Source organism: Cornus florida, unplaced genomic scaffold (assembly GCF_030987335.1).
Source record: "Cornus florida cultivar Cherokee Brave unplaced genomic scaffold, ASM3098733v1 CherokeeBrave_3.0.0_Hap2_Chr02, whole genome shotgun sequence".
Taxonomy (NCBI): Eukaryota; Viridiplantae; Streptophyta; class Magnoliopsida; order Cornales; family Cornaceae; genus Cornus; species Cornus florida.
In genome coordinates, this window is record NW_026775572.1 from 101,236,600 (window position 1) to 101,247,286 (window position 10,687).

The window sequence follows — 10,687 nt, forward strand, 5'->3', positions numbered from 1 at the left end:
TGTATGACTTTAAATAGATTATGTCAAGGGAAGATGGATCATGCTACATCCCTAGATTAATGTAGTTAGGTAAATGGTCCATGCAAACCAAAGATAATTTATGCTAGATAATTGCTCTCATGTCCTAAAACTTGTAATTTCAAGACCTTAATAGGCCATGCCTAGGGAATATGACTCATACCACACCCTAATTTAGGTGAATGAGCCATACTAACCGCATATGGGTTATGCTTAGTCTTGAATTGTATGAATTTTTAAAAAATTGTTATAATCGTTAATATTTCTACACTTAATTATTACATATAGTTGTTTTCCCAAGTTAATTACACTAAAACATGATAATGAAATCTCGGTGATCTCAATTCCCTAGCCTCCTTTACTTGTTATTTCAATCTTTGTACTTGAATTAATTTTATTTCAATTTTATGCTAAGTGACAAAAAAACAAACAACTCTTTAAACCATTTCGTGACAATAACAAGTTTGAAATTAACCTTTGAAATCTGATTACCATAAATTTTGCAATCCTCGTGGATCGATGCCCCTACTTACTTAGCCACTTTCTACGTGAATTTTTGCTAGTCGATAGTTTTATAATTGACGCACCGCTTTGCCACGGATCACGGACCCATACATTAGCCCGCTTCAGGCATCCCGATTAAGGTCACCACACTGAGGTTCAGACACCCATCGAGCATCAAAATGGAGTTGGCGAGGCTTCTTATGAAAAATCAGCAAATGATCGAGAAGAAGAACAGAATGATTAGAGCCTGCAATAGTGAGATGACGTACTCCAACATGAGGAAACAAATGACGCCAAGCTTTACTAGCTAAGGCACGATCTAATCATTCTTGAAGATTGGCGAAGCCGCGACGATGATTACACCATGTAAACAAATATCCATCAAATCCCAAATCAAAAAGACCACAATCGTTCACCAAATTTCTAAATTTCTTTAGAACCCCTTTAGTAATTCCACCTCTCTTTTCCATTGGCAACAACAAATCATTAAAATCACCAATTATGAGCCAACGATCATCCCATGACTGCTTCATTCGTTTAAGATACTCCCACTATGCTGTACGAATGCCATCATCAGTGCTAGCATAAATGAATTAAGGGTCCAAGATCCTCTCCTGGCTGAACTAAGCTCCACAGTAATCTGATACAATAATCAATGATTCGAAACAGGTACTCCATTTGCCAAAAAAGAGCTATGCCCCCAGATGTCCCAACTGAGTAAATACACCAACAAAATCCCAACTTTAAATTTTTCTCGAATCGTTTTGCATTTCGAGCAGAGCTATAATATCCAGGGAATGAAGCTTTTTAAGCAACATTAATTGTCGGACCGTGAGAGGATTCCCCACCCCCTGACAATTCGAAACAAAAATATGCAGAGGGCTACGGTGAGGCACATACGGAGGACCAGCATCAGAACAGAAAGGAGAACGTAAACCTGACGTGCCTGGAGTTGAAGAAGATCTATCTGAAAGATGAGGATGGCGGCCAAGAACAGCAGAATTCGGAATAGGAATAGCAGAATGGATCGGCCCACTAGAGTCCACCCCGCAAGACCTTAAATAGCTTAATGCACTGACTAGGTCCAAACCAGGGTCCAACAAAGGGTTTGACACGGGCCTGTTTAAAACGAATGGTCCACCACTAACTTGTAGACGAGAAGGGTAGTCCACACTCGATGGGCCGGGGTCCAGAGATTAATTAGGCTTTTCAGTGACAAAGGGTTTGACACGGCCCGTTTAAAACGAATGGTCCACCACTAACTTGTAGACGAGAAGGATAGTCCACGCTCGATTGGCCGGGGTCCAGAGATTCTCTGGACCCTGGCCCATCGAGCGTGGACTACCCTTCTCGCATATTCCAAATGCTTCAGGCACACCTTGGGATTCGAGCACAGCAACAATGGATGAAACCGCCGAACGAACCATCGGCGTAGCCAACAGGGATGCGTCGCTAGGACCCCGAATATCAACAACTACCCTAGGCGTAGCCGCTATGGATCTGGTCAAATAACTTCAAGCAAATAAAACCCTCGCAATAGGGCGACTCGGCAAAACCATAGGGACCAAAAGCGACAACCAAGATTAAGAACCACACAGCCAACTGAGCACTGCACAAGGACAACAGACAGTGACCAAGCCCTAGAAAATCAACCGCTTCCCAAACACTAGCAAGATACTGACCAAAGAACCAGGATAAAAGGAGACGAAATAACAGCAGAGGAAAGAAGGGGAGTAAAGGAAAGAAGAGAAGAGGAAAGATCAGGATTAACCCAAACAAGCCAATCCGACAAGCAGAGAGATCTCCTATGCCAAAGAGAAAGCTCCTATGAGAAGGAGAAAGGTGACTCCGACTGTCTTGACTCTTGCCCCCCTCTCTCTTTCTCTCTCTCTCTCTCTCTCTCTAAACACGCACAATATCACAACACCTAAAATGGTAGTTTCTTTCTCCACCAGAAAAATAGTCAGCAAGTCAAAAGGTGACCTACAATGCTAACTTCTTTCTCCACCACAAAAATAGTCAGCAAGTCAAAAGGTGGGCCCCTTGTAATCAGTAAATTACACACGTGTAAAATAAGCCCCTAGTGTCATGAACAATAAAATGATCCGATAATAAATAAAGCAAGTAAAAATAAATATGAAAAAAGTAAATAAAAGAACTCCATCCTCGTTACAGGCGGTGACCGTGATGGTGGCAATGACATAATAGAGGCGGTGGAGATAGCAATGGCAGTAACAGTGGTGGAAGGCAATGGAGGAGGAAGAGGAGGAGGAGGTGGTGGTAGAATGACGAATTAAATTTTAATCTTCAACAAAAATATATTTAACAAAAAGAACTAATAATTTATTTATATATATATATATTGCAGCTCTACCATGATGAAATCAGATCTTGAAAAGAGTAAAATAAATTAAAAAGCGGAAAACAACAAAGAGATGCTAATTCAAACAGATGACAAAGACTAATTTCAAACCTCTAGGTAACCAATAAAAATAGTCTTGTTGCCAAATACCAACAATAACAATAAGATGCTGTTGCATCAAATATTAGAGGCACGTCTCTCAAATAAAATTTTAACATCAACATCAACAATAACTACTGTTAAAACAAGCTAAATTGTAATGTCATGTGGGTAAAAAAGCACCACAACAAATTTGGTTATGGAGAAGTCCACTCGGTCCCAGTCTTCCCACTTTATATGTTGCCCGTCTCCCTGTAACAAAGTGAGAAATTCAGTTGAATAGAATATGGGAAGTAACATGTGTTGTGTTACAATTAACACCTAAACAGTTTGGTTTCTACCCAGGAATTATCTTGTCTGGCAATTTATAACCAACCAAAGCTTGCATAAGCATGAGAAATAATATAGATGAAGAAATTATTTGCCAACCTCTATGTGAAGAACCTGGCTTAGCTTAATTTATGCCAAGTTTATGCATACAACCCGTTCTCAATGCAACCCCAAACTTAAAGATTATGCATTCCTAAAGGAAGCCAAATACCCAAGGAATATAAAGGAAACCACTTTTTTATATGATGAAGAAAATCCAATCACCATGGTTCTAGCACTTGCAGTGAAATGGCCGGGGAGAATTATGGATAAACATGTGTTCAGGAAAAAAAAAACCAACTGAAACTAGGTACAAACATGTAGCATCTCCAAGTGACTGTTTGAAAATAAGTTGTATAATTACAAACACATGTAGAAATGATATGGTTGCTTAGAAGATTAATTAACAATTTATAAAGCTAAATAATACAAACAAAGCAAATTAGTTAGAACCGGAATGTCTTCTTAGGGAAGATGAGTATTTTTTTTTTTTTGGGGGGTGCTGGGGTAAGGTCTAGAATTTTATAAACAAAGGAAACTATACAAAGGATGATATTGTTTGTAACGAGTTATGCACTATAACTCTTGTTAAAATTATGGTGTATTATTTTGGTTTATCGGAGTTTGCACATCCTTCTATCTAAATAACACAACCAGGTCCATTAAATTATAACCTTTTATTTTTCTTCATCTTCAAAGATCTAGAGAAATTGAACTGTTCCATCAATCAACATGTGTTAACTGGTTACTGAATTCTAGAGAGTGCATTGAAGTGTAATATAATACCAAGCCTATATCATCAAAATCTTAGGCCACTGTGATTACAACAAAAAGTAGACTACATTAGAAGTAGATGTAATTTCTCAATAGAAAATCAAGTCCCACTCCGAGTTGCCCATGTTTATCAATGAGATGTAGCAAGACAAGATGCATTTCTTTTGAAGTATATCAACATATAATACTGACGTAAAATTACAGTTCTCCAAATTTGCTTTATGAAGTGTAATGTGCATCATGCCCCAGATATAAAAAATAAAGGAGATTTTTCTGTTAAGATCGCTTTGTTGCCTTTATTCTGAATGTAAACCCATAGGCAAACCCTATCCAAAATAAATGCTATTGGAAGCTAAAGTGGATACAAACCCATAGGCAAAATTGAAACCATAACCGCTAAAATTAGGAATTTCAACTCACCGGTCATACCAGCACCTTTTAAGTATTGACGTGAGATCATGCCAACAAATCTGGAGGATAGATATGGAGTTTGAGTCTATTGTTTCCACGTTGTTCCTTGATTAACTGTGCAGAAGCCGCAGCAGAATGGCTCGTGTGATACAGTTCTATACATTGGAGTTCACATACATCTCCCAGACCCAAAGGGATCGCCTCTAGCTCTTCGCATTGTTTAAGAACAACCCGTTGAAGTCTAGGAAAGTGATGGCTTGAAGCCTCCCAATATACCAAATCTGTCCTCCCAATCTGCAAGAATTTGAGTTGACGAAAACCGCCGTCAGGTGACTTCCACTCCTGTCCCTTGAATGCATTGTCTTTTAATTGGAGCACCTCAAGGTTGGGTAACTTCCCCAGTGTAGAGCTCTGCTCCCAATCTATGTTGGTGTCTGACAAGGTAAGCTTCCTCAGGTTTGGAGGGAATTTGTACCACTGGGGAAGACCTGATAGCTTAACTCTAGAAGGAGGATGAGGGTAAGTGTCATTCAACAACTTCAATTTTTGTAGGCAATCTAATTTGGTAAGATTATCAAACAAAGAAGACTCTCCCTTTTCCTCCACAAGTGTAACTAATTTCCCACGAATTCCAAGTTTCTTTAGATTGGGAGTCCTGCCTAAGATATTCTGTGTACAGCTTTCAGGAGAAACAGTAGAAATGGTTTGTATGTTTCTCATTATCATGGGATTTTCATTATCCTTCCGTGTTTTGGGAGGAGGTCCACGTAAACAACTGGATCCACTTGTATAGAGATGCCTCAACTGTAACATTTTCCATATATCAGCTAGAATGTCAAGACCACGTGAAGTTGTTCCAACAGTGAGAGTTTGTAGGTTCCAAAGATTGGAGATTTTTTCAGGAAGAATCGTAAATTGACCAAAGATGGCTATAAACCGTAAATGAACTAATTGCATTAATATTTTAGTGGGAAACTTGGAGAAATTGATGGTCCTTACATCCAACACCCTGAGTAATTTGAAAGCTTCAAAGATGTTTGATGTATGTTGTGGGGGCAAGACCCCAACTTGTGGGGCAAAACACAAGAAAGATCGGACATGTGGACCAGAAGGCTTCGAAGAAATATATTCCAGTACATGAGAGTGAATACAAAGGCGACGATGGTAATTTTGGTTTAGGGTTGAATTCGGAAATCGTTCTGCAGCTTTGATGTTCTGCAAAAATTTATCTTCTGCACCTTCTCTAAGGCACAATTCACGCAACATATCATGAATATGGCAGGACTTAATTCAACCATCTAACCTCCTTTTTTCCACTTGAACTAAATTTCTATCAACAAGTTCCTCCAAGTACTCCTCTGCAATATCCTCCAAGGATTGCTGCTGCATATATGGTTTCTGTATGAATCCCTCCGCGACCCATAGTAAGAGCAATTTCCACACAGGGATCTCAAAATCTTCAGGAAACAATCCAAAATAAATGAAACAAGCTTTCAAGTTATGGGGCAAGTGCTTGTAACTTGGTGCTAGTACGTCCATGCATTGCTTTGGGTCATTAGCAACATATCCACTCACACTTTCAGACACTTTCTTCCACCAGTACTCACGTGCTTCGTCTCTCCTTGACAGAAGTCCCGCAAGTACCACTATTGCAAGCGGTAGTCCATGACATTTTTCTGCAATCTGCTTTCCAAGCTCCTCGAGCTCTGAAGGGCAGCTTCCTTTATGAAAAACCTTTGTGCGGAGTAGCTCCCAACTCTCATCACAAGTTAGAAAACGCAAAGGATGAGGAGTATTACAGCTAGCATGCAAAGCCACTTCTCTGTTTTGGCTAGTTAACAATATTCTGCATCCATTATTGGTGTTTGGAAAAGCCATTTTCAGATCATCCCAGGCATCTTTGGTCCACACGTCATCAATGACAATAAAGAATTTTCCACTCTTCAAATGTGTGGATAGTTCTTCAGCCAACCTGTCATCACTCATTTTAAACATCTGGTCTGGTAGCTGGGTGACTAGAGAACTTAAGATGCCAAGAAACACCTCCCTTCTGTTGCATTCTTGAGAAACATAAATCCATGCGCGAACATTGAAGTGATATTGAATGTCAGGATCAGTGTAAATTTTCCTGGCTAGTGTAGTCTTTCCGAGGCCACCCATGCCTATAACTGAGATAACTTCTAGCTGATCTGGTCCTTTAGTAAGTCGTTCTATTATCGTTTTTGCCTCCTCATCAAAGCCAACCACATTGTCTTCCTCCACAACAGGAGCTCTTCTTATGGATGGCCCTCTTTTGGAAGGCTCCCTAGTTTGCATGGCCTCAATGCCAAACATCTTATTAGCATAGATCTCTTTCACCTTTGCCCTGATCTCTTCAATCTGTTTTGCGACACTGCGGTCATGGAAGATTTGAGCAATTTTCCCAATGGGGTTTCTTGCCTTTTGCATAGCTGCATTAACCATAAATGTATCAATGATGTCTTCTGCCTCATAAGTGACATCTATGATTTTCCTCACCAACACTCTCAGAGTTTCAAACTCATTCCGCTTCTCATTGGAGTCCTTGAGGAAGCCTTGCATAAAATCAAAATCATTGCAGAGAGAGTCAACTTCTTTCTTCACTCCAGAAATCAAATCAAAATTGTAGACTAGTAGTTGCTTCAAGTTTTCCAAGAAGAAACCAACAGCAGGATCAGCCATCTCTCTCTCTAATATCTTTGAAGGAGACAAAAAATTCAGGGTGCATTCATCAATTCTCGGCTGCAAGGGTCACCCACAAGAAGTAGCTAAATTCAAGAGTAGAGGTTGTGAACTCCATTTTTCTTTTGATTCACCTGCACCCAACTGTGAAGTCATGATTTAACATTTTCCCATAAATCACATATATTCTAAAAATAAAGGAATAAATTATAGCAAAGGGTACATTGACGAAAGTATAGATTCATTGATTTTTTAGGCGAGTTCTTGCAATTCATTTTTTTTTTTTCCTTTAACGTTTTGAAATTAACTAAAAGTTTATCAGCGAAACGAAAAAGAAGAAAATAAATGATATACAATAAGGATAGAAATGCATGTGAACTCCAAAGCCAAGGAAAAATTGAGCATTTTATTTTTATGTTACGGATTGAACCACGTGCTGAATTCAGATACATAAAATTTGGGGTAATGGTATGTGTGAGGAATTTATTAGAGTACTTAGTTATATTCAATTAAGAAGTTTGCTTCCCTTTTTATTGATTATTATCCAACCTGGTGAGCAGATGTATTTATCAGTCTGTTGCATTGTGATGTCATTCAAGTTTGCGCCATCACAGTTTCCATCCTTCACCTTCTAAAAGACTTCTGGTTTAGATTTTCTACAATATGGCAAACACCAAATACATATATAATTTCAATCTCCCATATATTTTTAATGCTGGTGAGACAGCAAAGAGAACCTTAGTATCTTCAGCAAATTTAAGGAAGAAGAAAATATCTAATTTATAAATGCTTACAAGCTATATAAGGCTTTACTGAAGGTTTTAAGGACATCTACCATATTTGAACAATCCCAGACATCAGCTCTTAAAAAAAGAACCCAGTCATCGGCAAGAAAATCTAAGACATTAGCTTTTTAATGTCATGAGACACACAAAAATATGAAATAAGTTACGAATATCTAAGAGGCAGGACTTTTTTTTCACATTGCTTTTATTAATTCTCCTTAAAAGGATCTCTTGTTTGATTTAAGACTAGCCCACCGTGAAGATCTGCTTGAATAGTCTTGTTGCTCCCAATTCAAGCTCGTTCCATTCCTTAAACTTGTTTTGAATTATTTTACAGTTTTCTATGCTGGAAGATACTTATCTATCCTTAAACATAGGAATCCTGACCTTTTGTAATTGTTTCAGCTAATTGATTAGAAGTTCACCACATCGACATGAACATGGACATTTATACAGATTTTTAGGGGAACACCGCCAAAACATCAACAATACTGCTTCACCCGGCCCGGGTTTGTGTATCAGATCCTGATCCTCCTTTCCCTGCCCCCATCGAGAAATAGAAGGTGAAGCCATAGCAGAGGCAATGTTTGATAGCCGACATCCTTTTGACCTCGCAGATCAGTCACTAGATAGATGAAGATGACCGTCATTTCCGGGGTGTGTTCATAGTGAAAAATGAGAAAATTAGTGTGCTTCCAGTGAGACGTTCTGGGTTAAAGATCCAACCTTTGGCTTAAAATAGAATCACTTTAATTGGTGCACACCATAATTTGCAGGACCAACAAGTCATACATGGTCCAGTTGTGTTATTAAATTTTAATGCAGGGTATATATACACACAATTAGGATGCAGAACTTACATATATAGACACAAAACATACACACAATTTTCATACAGAACTTATATATCACAGAACTAGTATCTAAAGCAACAATGATAGATACAGAACAAGATTGGGGCTGTCAAGGACTCAAGGCCAAAGTGGCTTTAAAATTTTTCTTAAACACTAGGGAGGATATAAAAGAAAATCAAGCACAAAGAGGGGGAAAGCAACAAGAAGCAGACCCGAAAATATGTCCTAACACAAAATCATTCAAAGATCAAGTATTCATCATCATCATTAGACTTGCAAATTCACAAAACATAAAGCGAAGAATACAAATTCCAACACTTACCTAGCACTTCAATTCTGATATTCTATTATGAAATAATCTTCCTTTACAACCCTCTTGTCCTTTCAGCTCACGAACCTCTGTTATGCTGTTTTCATTTTCAGAAGATAATGCAACGACATCTACGAAGAGCTTTATAATAAAGGAAGTTTCCCAGAAAATATCTAGGTGCACTCATTGACTTGGGGTCAACCCAAAAAAGTAAACTTCATTTTGTAATTTATTTTAGCTTCGTTTGGATACACTGGAGAGAAAAGAAAAGAAAGGATTATGAGAGAAAAGAAAAGAAAAGAAAGGGAAGGAAATGTTTATATTCATGTTTGGATAGATAGGAGAGAAAAGAAAAGAATTGATAATATTGTTGTTTGGATAACAAAAAGGAGAGAAAAGAAAAGAATTGATGATAATAAAATTACTATCTTATCCTTTACCCTTTTTGGTAGGGTTAGAACACAAAATCATTTCAGCCTCCTCCATCTATCTATTCCCATTTCTAACAGATCCCTCCGTCTCTCTCTCTCTCTCTCTCTCTCTCTCTCTCCAACTACAAAATCTACAAAAATAGTCAAAAACCCATATCAGCTCTCTCTCTCTCTTCAACTGCCAACTACAAAATCTACCAAAATTAGTAGATCAAAACCCATCTGCTCTCTCTCTCTCTCCCCAGCTGCAAACTACAAAATCTACAAAAATAGAAGGTCAAAACCCATATCGGCTGTCTCTCTCTCCAACTGCCAACTACAAAATCTACAAAATCTACCAAAATCAAAAGACGATCTCTGCAACAGACGATCTCTGCAACTTCCAGCGAATTTTTCGGCGTTCTCTGCAACTTCCGGCGAATTTTCAGACGATTTCTGCAACTTCCGGTGACTTTTCCGACGATTTCTGCAACTTCCGGCGAGTTTCCGACAGTCTCTGCAACTTTCGACGAATTTTCAGACGATTTCTGCAACTTCCGGCGAATTTTCAGACGATTTCTGCAACTTCCGGCGACTTTTCCGACGATTTCTGCAACTTCCGGCGACTTTTCCGGATGGGCTCCAAAGGTCATTAGCTCCCTTTCTCTCCAAATCCCTCCAAATCTTGTCAATTTTGGAGGGATTTGGTTTTACTATTTAGGAGAGATTTGGAGGGATAGGCTATCCCTCCAAATCCTTCCCAATCCTTTCTTTTCTCTCCAAAACCCTCCATCCAAACACACCTATCCCTATCCTTCCCTTTCTTTTCTCTCCAAAACCCTCCAAATCCCTCAATCCAAACGAGGCCTTAGTGTTTCCCTTTTTGCAAAATAAATAAAAACAGTAATAATTTATCTTTTGAGCTACAAAAGTCCAATAAAACTCATATAGGTTAATCATTAAAAAAATCAATTAATTTTTTGTACAACTCTGGTTAAAAGTGTTTAATAAAATTTTTGTCAATTACGAATAAGAACAACTTCCATGTTATATGTTTATTTCTATATTTGTGGCATCAACGGTGACAAAAC

General features: G+C 38.5%; 1 pseudogene; it reads right to left on the reverse strand.

The window, feature by feature from the left end:
- Positions 1–2,958: 2,958 nt before the first annotated feature.
- LOC132295506 (putative disease resistance RPP13-like protein 3) lies at positions 2,959–9,321 on the reverse strand (annotated as a pseudogene).
- Positions 9,322–10,687: the final 1,366 nt, after the last annotated feature.